The sequence below is a fragment of the Oncorhynchus nerka genome, linkage group LG22 (assembly GCF_034236695.1).
Source record: "Oncorhynchus nerka isolate Pitt River linkage group LG22, Oner_Uvic_2.0, whole genome shotgun sequence".
Classification (NCBI taxonomy): Eukaryota; Metazoa; Chordata; class Actinopteri; order Salmoniformes; family Salmonidae; genus Oncorhynchus; species Oncorhynchus nerka.
The window spans coordinates 56,394,559-56,406,741 of record NC_088417.1 but is presented as its reverse complement, the minus strand read 5'-3'; the positions used below and the strand labels follow the sequence as shown (position 1 = coordinate 56,406,741).

Genomic DNA, 12,183 nt, shown 5'->3' with positions numbered 1-12,183 from the left:
CTCTCTATGTCCCCTATCCTCCAGGCCGGCTCGGTCCTCCCTCCCGCTCCGTGGCTCGACGACTCATTGCGAGCTCACAGAACAGGGCTCCGGGCAGCCGAGCGGAAATGGAGGAAAACTCGCCTCCCTGCGGACCTGGCATCCTTTCACTCCCTCCTCTCTACATTTTCCTCTTCTGTCTCTGCTGCTAAAGCCACTTTCTACCACTCTAAATTCCAAGCATCTGCCTCTAACCCTAGGAAGCTCTTTGCCACCTTCTCCTCCCTCCTGAATCCTCCTCCCCTCCCCCTCCTCCTCCCTCTCTGCAGATGACTTCGTCAACCATTTTGAAAAGAAGGTCGACGACATCCGATCCTCGTTTGCTAAGTCAAACGACACCGCTGGTTCTGCTCACACTGCCCTACCCTGTGCTCTGACCTCTTTCTCCCCTCTCTCTCCAGATGAAATCTCGCGTCTTGTGACGGCCGGCCGCCCAACAACCTGCCCGCTTGACCCTATCCCCTCCTCTCTTCTCCAGACCATTTCCGGAGACCTTCTCCCTTACCTCACCTCGCTCATCAACTCATCCCTGACCGCTGGCTACGTCCCTTCCGTCTTCAAGAGAGCGAGAGTTGCACCCCTTCTGAAAAAACCTACACTCGATCCCTCCGATGTCAACAACTACAGACCAGTATCCCTTCTTTCTTTTCTCTCCAAAACTCTTGAACGTGCCGTCCTTGGCCAGCTCTCCCGCTATCTCTCTCAGAATGACCTTCTTGATCCAAATCAGTCAGGTTTCAAGACTAGTCATTCAACTGAGACTGCTCTTCTCTGTATCACGGAGGCGCTCCGCACTGCTAAAGCTAACTCTCTCTCCTCTGCTCTCATCCTTCTAGACCTATCGGCTGCCTTCGATACTGTGAACCATCAGATCCTCCTCTCCACCCTCTCCGAGTTGGACATCTCCGGCGCGGCCCACTCTTGGATTGCGTCCTACCTGACAGGTCGCTCCTACCAGGTGGCGTGGCGAGAATCTGTCTCCTCACCACGTGCTCTCACCACTGGTGTCCCCCAGGGCTCTGTTCTAGGCCCTCTCCTATTCTCGCTATACACCAAGTCACTTGGCTCTGTCATAACCTCACATGGTCTCTCCTATCATTGCTATGCAGACGACACACAATTAATCTTCTCCTTTCCCCCTTCTGATGACCAGGTGGCGAATCGCATCTCTGCATGTCTGGCAGACATATCAGTGTGGATGACGGATCATCACCTCAAGCTGAACCTCGGCAAGACGGAGCTGCTCTTCCTCCCGGGGAAGGACTGCCCGTTCCATGATTTCGCCATCACGGTTGACAACTCCATTGTGTCCTCCTCCCAGAGCGCTAAGAACCTTGGCGTGATCCTGGACAACACCCTGTCGTTCTCAAATAACATCAAGGCGGTGGCCCGTTCCTGTAGGTTCATGCTCTACAACATCCGCAGAGTACGACCCTGCCTCACACAGGAAGCGGCGCAGGTCCTAATCCAGGCACTTGTCATCTCCCGTCTGGATTACTGCAACTCTCGCTGTTGGCTGGGCTCCCTGCCTGTGCCATTAAACCCCTACAGCTCATCCAGAACGCCGCAGCCCGTCTGGTGTTCAACCTTCCCAAGTTCTCTCACGTCACCCCGCTCCTCCGCTCTCTCCACTGGCTTCCAGTTGAAGCTCGCATCCGCTACAAGACCATGGTGCTTGCCTACGGAGCTGTGAGGGGAACGGCACCTCAGTACCTCCAGGCTCTGATCAGGCCCTACACCCAAACAAGGGCACTGCGTTCATCCACCTCTGGCCTGCTCGCCTCCCTACCACTGAGGAAGTACAGTTCCCGCTCAGCCCAGTCAAAACTGTTCGCTGCTCTGGCCCCCCAATGGTGGAACAAAGTCCCTCACGACGCCAGGACAGCGGAGTCAATCACCACCTTCCGGAGACACCTGAAACCCCAACTCTTTAAGGAATACCTAGGATAGGATAAAGTAATCGTTCTCACCCCCCACCCTTAAAAGATTTAGATGCACTATTGTAAAGTGGCTGTTCCACTGGATGTCTTAAGGTGAACGCACCAATTTGTAAGTCGCTCTGGATAAGAGCGTCTGCTAAATGACTTAAATGTAATGTAATGTAAATGTTCACTTACAGTGATGTAAACAAATTTGTGCACAAAATTTGAGATAAATAATATTGTTCTGCATTTGGAAAAATCCTGGAATATTTTATTTCAGGTCTTGAAACATGGGACCAACACTTAACATCAGTGGAGGCTGCTGAGGGGAGGATGGCTCATAATAATGCCTGGAACAGAGTGAATGATACCATTCCACACATTCCGATCCAGCCATTACCAAGAGTCTGTTCTCCCCAATGTATATACACTCTGGGCTCCGACATTGCTTGTCCTAATATATCTTTATTTCTTAATTCCATTCTTTAACTTTTTAGAACCTTCTGTATTGTTGGATATTACTGCACTGTTGGAGCTGTTGGAGATGTCATAAGGTGAACGCACCAATTTGTAAGTCGCTCTGGATAAGAGCGTCTGCTAAATGACTTAAATGTAAATGTAAATGTACAGGAACGCTAACAAAAATAATTTGCAGAAACTCGTTACTGAAGACAGAGTCATCTATGATTCTCTGAATAATATTTTAAAAGTGGAAGCTAAATATTTTAGGCAGATGTTCTCTTTTCCGTCTCATCCTCTTCCACTGAAGATTACGGTAAGGAATTATTTCCAATAATGTAAAAAATGGAAAATTAACTAATGTACAGAAAGATCAGTACGAACGGCCAAATGACAGAGGAAGACCTTTTTAAAGACCCAGTCAATCTAAAAAATTGGAGGCCCCTTACACTTCAATGTTGTGATGCAAAAATACTAGCGAAATGCATAGCACTCAGAACTAAAAGGGTTTTACCAGGTATTGTTCATCCTGATCAAACAGGTTTTTTGCATGGACGATACATTGGAGATAATTTATGACAACTACTCGAAAAAAAACAACATCATGAAACATCTAAGAAGCCAGGCCTGGTATTCATAGCATATTTTGAAAAGGCATTTGATAAAGTAAGACTGGATTACATTTATAAACGCCTGGATTTTTTTTCAATTTCGGTGATTCTCTTATAAAATGGGTAAAAATAATTTATAAGCAACCCCAGGTGTAAAATAGTAAATAATGGCTACTTCTCAGAGAGTTTTGAATTGTCAAGAGGAGTTTAACAAGAGTGTCCCCTGTCATCATATCAATTTGTTAATGGCCATTGAAATGCTAGCTATTAAAACTTCTTGGCGCACCCATCCCGTTAGTGGGATCATTTTCGTCAACATCCGCTCAATTGCAGAGTACCAAATTCAAATTCTACTAAAAATATTTAATTTTCATGAAATCACAAGTGCAATATAGCAAAACACATTTTAGCTTGTTGTTAATCCACCTGGAGTGTCAGATACAAAAAATAAAAAAGCTTTACAGCAAAAGCTATCCAAGCGTTTGTTAGGACATCTCTCTTAGCAGACAAAACATTACAAACAGCTAGCATCAAAGTAGATTGGTCACGAAAGTCAGAAAAGCAATTAAATGAATCGCTTACCTTTGATGATCTTCGGATGTTTGCACCCAAGAGACTCCCAGTTACACAATAAATGTTCCTTTTGTTCGATAAAGATTATTTTATATCCAAAATACCTCCATTTGGTTGGCGCGTTTTGTTCAGAAAACCACAGGCTCCAGCGGTCACGACAGGGCAGACGAAAAATCCAAATAGTATCCGTAAAGTTCGTAGAAACATGTCAAACGTTTTTTATAATCAATCCTCGGGTTGCTTTTACAATAAATAATCGATAATATTTCAATAGGTAGCTTTTTCAATAGGATAGAGAGAGAATATGTGTGCTCCAATCTGTTGCGCATGCAAAACTCTGCTGGCACCCAGCCATCCACTGATGCGACGTGATCGTTCTCGCTCATTTTTCAGAATAAAAGCCTGAAACTATGTCTAAAGACTGTTCACACCATGTGGAAGCCATATAGAAAGGAATCTGATTGATATCCCTTTAAATGGAGGGAAGGCATGCAATAGAACAGAGAGGTTTCAGGAAAAACAGCACTTCCTGGTTGGATTTTCCTCAGGTTTTCGCCTGCAATATCAGTTCTGTTATACTCACAGACAATATTTTCACAGTTTTGGAAACTTTAGAGTGTTTTCTATCCTAATCCGACAATTATATGCATATTCTAGATTCTGGGCCTGAGAAATAGGCAGTTTCATTTGGGTATGTTTTTCATCCAAACATCAAAATACTGCCCCCTACACTCAAGAGGTTAAAATTGAATCCATATAACAACATTAGAGGATTATAAATCCAAGGCAAAGCAAACAAACAAACAAAGGTGTCCATGTATGCCGATGACTCAAGTTTTATATTAAGTCCGCAAGCTAGGTCCCTGCAATGTCTCATTGAAGATCTACAGTTGTGGCCCAAAATGTTGTGAGAATGACACAAATATTAATTTTCACAAAATGTGCTGCTTCAGTGTCTTTAGATATTTTTTGTCAGATGTTAATACGGAATACTGAAGTATAATTACAAGCATTTCATAAGTGTCAAAGGTTTTTATTGACAATTACATGAAGTTGGTGCAAAGAGTCAATATTTGCAGTGTTGACCCTTCTTTTTCAAGACCTCTGCAATCCGCCCTGGCATGCTGTCAATTATCTTCTGGGTCACATCCTGACTGATGGCAGCCCATTCTTGCATAATCAATGCTTGGAGTTTGTCAGAATTTGTGGGTTTTGTTTGTCCACCTGCCTCTTGAGGATTGACCACAAGTTCTCAATGGGATTAAGGTCTGGGGAGTTTCCTGGCCATGGACCCAAAATATCGATGTTTTGTTCCTTGAGCCACTTAGTTATCACTTTTATCTTACGGCAAGGGGCTCCATCATGCTGGAAAAGGCATTGTTCGTCACCAAACTGTTCCTGGATGGTTGGGGGAAGTTGCTCTCGGAGGATGTATTGGTACCATTCTTTATTCATGGTTCTTCGACAAAATTGTGAGTCCACTCCCTTGGCTGAGAAGCAACCCCACACATGAATGGTCTCAGGATGCTTTACTGTTGGCATGACACAGGACTGATGGTAGCGTTCACCTTGTCTTCTCCGGACAAGCTTTTTTCCGGATGCCCCAAACAATCGGAAAGGAGATTCATCAGAGAAAATGACTTTACCCCAGTCTTCAGCAGTCCAATCCCTGTACCCTTTGCAGAATATCAGTCTGTCCCTGATGTTTTTCCTGGAGAGAAGTGGCTTCTTTGCTGCCCTTCTTGACACCAGGCCTTCCTCCAAAAGTCTTCACCTCACTGTGTGTGCAGATGCACTCACACCTGCCTGCTGCCATTCCTGAGCAAGCTCTGTACTGGTGGTGACCCGATCCCGCAGCTGAATCAAATTTAGGAGACGGTCCTGGAGCTTGCTGGACTTTCTTGGGCGCCCTGAAGCCTTCTTCACATCAATTGAACCGCTCTCCTTGAAGTTCTTGATGATCCGATAAATGGTTGATTTTGGTGCAATCTTACTGGCAGAAATATTATTGCGTGTGAAGCCCTTTTTGTGCAAAGCAATGATGATGGCACGTGTTTCCTTGCAGGTAACAGATCCCAAGCACCACCCTCCTTTTGAAGCTTCCAGTCTGTTATTCAAACTCAATCAGCATGACAGAGTGATCTCCAGACTTGTCCTCGTCAATACTCACACCTGTGTTAACGAGAGAATCACTGGCATGTCAGCTGGTCCTTTTGTGTCAGGACTGAAATGCAGTGGAAATGTTTTTTGGGGGGATTCAGTTCATTTGCATGGCAAAGAGGGACTTTGCAATTAATTGCAATTCATCTGATCACTCTTCATAACATTCTGGATTATATGCAAACTGCCATCATACAAACTGAGGCAGCAGACTTTGTGAAAATTAAGATTTGTGTCATTCTCAAAACTTTTGGCAACAACTGTAGATAGCTTTTCTGTACTTTCTGGACTAAAACCTAATTATGATAAGTGTGCAGTATCACATATTGGATCTTTAAAAAGTTCAACTTTTACATTACCATGCAGTTTACCTATAAAATGGGCTGATGGTGAAGTAGACATACTTGGTATTCATATCACAAAAGATATAAATAAGCTCTCCACAATGAATTTCAATAGAAAACTTGTAAAAATAGACAAGATCCTGCAAACATGGAGACGTTAATACCTGTCTATTTATGGAAAAATTGCCCTGATTAACTCCTTAGTCATATCTCAGTTTACTCACTTACTTACTTATGGCACTGCCTACTCCTGATGGTTTGTTTTTCAAATCATAAGAGCAAAAAAATATTTTGCTTTATCTGCGACGCTAAACTAGACAATATAAAGCATGCCTATCTATATAATGAGTATGAATTGGGTGGGTTGAGATTATTAAATATAAAAGCACTAAACCTCTCTAAAAGCTTCACATATTTAAAAGTTTTACTTGAACCCTAAATGGTTCTCAAGTACATTACTAAGAAAAGCTCATCCATTGTTTAAAAATAGCCTTTTTGCCATGTCTCATTTTCGATTAAACAAGCATTGCAGAGCTGGCTACAATTTCAATATCATCCCCCTGAAAAGATAGAATAAATATTACAATAAATATTATGGCTGACCTCAAATGTGTTTGATGATAAAATACCTGTATTTATGGGAAAGATGTTTGAAATGGTATTTCGTTCTTAAATGATATTGTAAATTGGAATGGTAGAGTTATGTCCTTCATGGAGTTATCAGAATTGTTATGGGAAGGTCTGCTCAATCCAAGAGTACAACCAATTGATTACAGCATTGCCCCAAAACTGGAGGAGGCAGGGAACTGGTCTGTCTGCCCAATATAAAGGATCAAAACTGGAGGAGGCAGGGAACTGGTCTGTCGGCCCAATATAAAGGATAAAAACTGGCAGAGGAATAAAAATAGCATAAATAGGAAAGTATACTAGTTTCATTTGAGGACCAGGATGTTGACAACTGTGCCATACAAATTGAAAAATAGTTGAGAAGAGACATTTTTGATGTACTGATTCTATGGTACAGGTTGTATGAGTTGATATATAAAACAACGCAAGATTCAAGACTTTGTGCTTTTCAGATAAAATTATTATATAGAATTCTTGCCACCAACAAAATGTTGAATATTTGGGGCATAAAATCATCGACGCTCTGCAGATTTTTTTGCGAGGATACAGAATCAATAGACCATTTATTTTGGTATTGCCCTCGGGTAGCCTGTTTCTGGTCTCAGGTTCAGGAATGGCTGAAAATGCAAAGCATTGATCTAAAATTGACCCTAGAAATAGTACTGTTAGGAGATCTGGAGAGAACGGGTCAGTCAATTACTAATATACTAATACTCTTAGTAAAAGTTATTTATCTTCAACTCGCAATCTGTGGATTCTGTTCGATTAGATAGATTGAAATTGTACGTTAAACATCACAGCATAGTTGAAAGATATATGTTGCGTAGAAACCCGAAGAGGGTGGCCAGCAGAGATAGATGGAATGGGCTGAGGGAAGCTGAGGGTTGGGATGTGGAATTGGAGACAAGTGGGAGTGGAGTTGCTGTGCAGGAGATAGAATGATGGTCAAAGATAAAAGTCAAAGATAAAGTAAAAATAAAACATAATAAAAAGTATGTTTGAATGACAGAGGGTCAGTGTTTTTACAGCTAATGCCGTTTTGCCTGAGGCTGATGCCGTGCAGGTGTTTGTATACATGCATATACTGTACACACACTGTCATTCACAAAGACAAATCTGCCCGATTCCAGCCTTGTTGAAGCCCCCCCAGATCATTACCAATCCTCCACCAAATTTCACAGTGGCTGCCAGACCTGGAGAGGCCTACAAACCACAGTTTGAATGGACAACAGGCATTATAAAGAATTCTAACGCAGCCAGACACACACACGCAAAAGTACTGTATGTGGACACCCCTTCAAATTAGTGGATTCGGCTATTTCAGTCACACCTGTTGTTAAAATGTGTATACAATCGAGCACACAGCCATGTAATCTCCATAAACAAATAGTGGCAGTAGAATGGCCTTACTGAAGAACTCATTGACTTTCAAGGTGGCACAGTCATAGGTGCCACCTTTCCAACAAGTCAGTTGGTCAAATTTCTTCCCTGCTAGAGCTGCCCTGATCAACTGTAAGTGCTGTTATTGTGTATTGGAAATGTCTAGGCGCAACAACGGTTCAGCCGTGAAGTGGTAGGCCACACAAGCTCACAGAACGGGACCGCCGAGTGCTGAAGCACGTAGAGCATAAAAATTGTCTGTCCTCGATTGTAACACTCACTACCGAGTTCAAACTGCCTCTGGAAGCAACGTTAGCACAAGAACTGTTTCGTCAGGAGCTTCATGAAATGGGTTGAGGGCAGAGCAGCCACACAAGCGGAAGATCACCACGCGCAATACCAAGCGTCGGCATTGGACTGTGGAGCAGTGTAAATGCATTCTCTGGAGTGATGAATCATGATTCACCATCTGGCAATCCGACGGACAAATCTGGGTTTGGCCAGGAGAACGCTACCTGTCCGAATGCGTCGTGCCAACTGTAAGGTTTGGTGGAGGAGAATGGTCTGGGGCTCTTTTTCATGTTTCGGGCTAGGCTCCTTAGTTGTCGTGGCTGAATGGAAGCAAGTTCCTGCAGCAATGTTCCACCATTTAGTTGAAAGCCTTCCCAGAAGAGTGGAGGCTGTTATGGCAGCAAAGGGGTGACCAACTCCACAAGCAGGAGTCCACGTACTTTTGGTCATGTAGTGCACACACACACACACACACACACACACACACAGAAAGAAAGAAAGAAAAAGTTCAGACAGAATGTTCAGGAGATTCCGTTCCCTAAACTCTAGTTCTGATTGGGAGTTAGAAAATGAAGGCCTGGTGGTAACTGGTAATTGACAGGTTTCAGGTTTTATTTGTGTGGTGATCTCTCTCCTCCTCGACAGCACTCTCACTCTCTCGGGTTTAGATTGCTGTAGGCAGGCACACACTGATTTGGCTCTCCCTCCCTACCTCGCTCAGACAGAAGAGACGCGTGTGTTGGAATAAGATTTCCATTCTTTCTCCATGTCATCCTGAAATGTCTTTAAAAGAGGATAGGTGCCAGTGTCTGGGATATGTATAGAGCGAGCTGTTAAACACTCAAACTAGTGCATCAACTTCAACATGTCTGCAAGGAAGGCAAGGGAAAGAATGATACACCACAGGCATTAGAAGATCATTTTGAAGCAACGCATAGGAGGCAAAACAAACACACACACACAGGCTCTCTTCTTCCCACTGTCCCTCCATCCACTACCTCTCTCTGGGAAAACACTGTCTATCTCTGCTTCCCCTCCTCCTCACTGTTTTCACTCCTCAGCACTGGCTGACGTAACCAGTCTGGGGTAGGCACAGTGTGTGCACTGCTAAAGTTGGTTCACAGTCGTAACAGTGTTGAAATAAAGATGTGAAATTGCACACAGTCTTCAATGTTTGCGAATATCTCCTTTAAAGCCAGTGTGTCTGGCAGGCTTGTGATGAGTTTTGTAATGGACTGTTGGTTTGGATGAGGGGAAGAGAGAGAGGGATGGATGAGAGGAAGAGAGAGAGGTAGAGGGCACCATGTTTACCCTGCTGGTCTAATCCATAGATACTCACTGTCAGAGAGGAGGGAGGACAGAAGAACGGAAGAGGAGAGGGAGGGAGGGAGGTCAAAGATGGAGCCCACTGCTCTAACTGTCCTCGGATATAAGAAATTATTTATTTTCCATTTTAAATTCCATTTTCTAATTTATGTTGCTCTCAGGGTAAGAAGACGAGTCACGCTGAGAAGGTTACTGGGAAGAACTTCTTTAGTTATTAGAACATGAAACAGAAAACTTGCGGAAATGCTTTTGTTTCCTATGGGATTATTCCTTTCTTTTAGTGAAGAGGGTCACCGCCTGCCTACTTTGTAACTTCTTCTCTTCTGAAATGCAATATAAGGCTTAATACGATTCCAGATTGAACATTGCCTGCAACAAGGATAGAGTTTCGACTGCAGCCTTAGATCTGACTTATTGTAAACAGATTACAGTGCCTTGCGAAAGGCACCCAATTTTTCAGTTTTTGATTTGTTAAAAAGGTTTGAAATATCCAATAAATGTCGTTCCACTTCATGATTGTGTCCCACTTGTTGTTGATTCTTCACAAAAAAATACAGTTTTATATCTTTATGTTTGAAGCCTGAAATGTGGCAAAAGGTCGCAAAGTTCAAGGGGGCCGAATACTTTCGCAAGGCACTGTATCTTTGTCAGGCGAGCTGTCATCCACAAACATGCTGTAGCATGGGGTACTGATACTTTGCCAAAAAGAACATTGAACCTATCACACAGCTGTAATTATGCTTCGGGCCCAAGACTTAATCAGCTTGGTGATACTGTAGCAAAACTGGATTGATAATGTCTAATTATGCCATTTAGCAGAGTTTTTGTTTTAATACAAAACGACGTACAGTCATCAATGCATACGTTTTCGTATGAGTGGTCCCGGTAATTGAACCCACTATCCTGTTGTTGCAAGCACCATAGCTGGGGTTGTTAAGGGAGGTGGAGGGGGGAGAAGTGTGAAAGAAGAAGATGAAGAAGGGGGAGAAGAACCATTTGGAAAAAATGTAGAAAGAAAAAGGAAAAGGGAATCATTGAGGGTATACGATATATGATATACGTTTGTGCAAAGCTGTCATCAAGGCAAAAGGCGGCTACGTGGAAGAAACTCAAATATAAAACATATTTTGATTTGTTTAACACTTTTGCTTACTACGTGATTCCATGTGCATTATTTCATAGTTTTCATGTCTTCACTATTATTCTACAATGTAGAAAACAGTAAAAAATAAAGAAAAACACTTGAATGAGTAGTTGTTTCCAAACTGTTTACTGGTACTGTATATACAGTGGGGCAAAAAAGTATTTAGTCAGCCACCAATTGTGCAAGTTCTCCCACTTAAAAAGATGAGAGAGGCCTGTCATTTTCATCATAGGTACACTTCAACTATGACAGACAAAATGAGGGGAAAAAATCCAGAAAATCACATTGTAGAATTTTTTATGAATTTATTTGCAAATTATGGTGGAAAATAAGTATTTGGTCACCTACAAACAAGCAAGATTTCAGGTGTTTAAGATCGAGCACACAGTCATGCAAGCGCATAGCGCATAAAAATCATCTGTCCTCGGTTGCAACACTCACTACCGAGTGACTGCCAAACTGCCTCTGGAACAACGTTCGCACAATAACTGTTTGTGGGGAGCTTCATGAAATGGGTTTCCATTGCCGAGCAGCTTAAGATCAACATGCGCAATGCCAAGCGTCAGCTGGAGTGGTGTAAAGCTCGCCTCCATTGGACTCAATGGAGCAGTGGAAATGCATTCTCTGGAGTGATGAATCACGGTTTGGCGGATGCCAGGAGAATGCAGTGATACAGCCCGACAGGATCTTCTCAATGGTGCATCTGTAGAAGTTTGAGAGAGTCTTAGGGGCCAAGCCGAATTTCTTCAGCCTCCTGAGGTTGAAGAGTCACTGCGCCTTCTTCACCATGCTGTCTGTGTGAAGGGACCATTTCAGATTGTCACTGATGTGTATGCCGAGGGAATTGGGGGCGTGCTTCCTCTAAGATCAGCTCCTTTCTTTTGTTGATGTTGTGAGAGAGGTTATTTTCCTTGCACCACTCCGCCAGGGCCCTCACCACTCCGCACTGTGTTATCCTCAAAATGGGCGAAGAAGGTGTTTATGTTGTCCGTGAGCAAAACGTCAGTGTTCGCGACATGGCTGGTTTTCCCTTTAAAATCCGTGATTGTCTGGAGTCCCTGCCACATACGTAATGATCTGTGCCGTTGAACTCACTTTCTCTCTATACTGACATTTTGCTTGTTTGATTGCCTTACCGAGGGCATAACTGGACAGTTTGTATTCAACCCATATTCCCGGTCACCTTGCTATGGTTAAATATGGTGGTTGGCACTTTCTGTTTTGCGTGAATGCTGCCATCTATCCACGGTTTTTGGTTTGGATAGGTTTTAATCATCACAGTGGGAACATCATCCCCTATACACTTC

At 43.2% G+C, this 12,183-nt stretch overlaps 1 protein-coding gene and 1 long non-coding RNA gene across 3 annotated transcripts in view; one reads left to right on the top strand and one right to left on the bottom strand.

The window, feature by feature from the left end:
* LOC115105395 (serine/arginine repetitive matrix protein 3) overlaps positions 1–12,183 on the top strand; it is a 173,279-nt gene that overhangs the window by 63,212 nt on the left and 97,884 nt on the right. The window lies entirely within an intron of this gene.
* The window catches only part of LOC135563794 (uncharacterized), a 91,469-nt gene that overhangs the window by 69,719 nt on the left and 9,567 nt on the right, over positions 1–12,183 (bottom strand). The window lies entirely within an intron of this gene.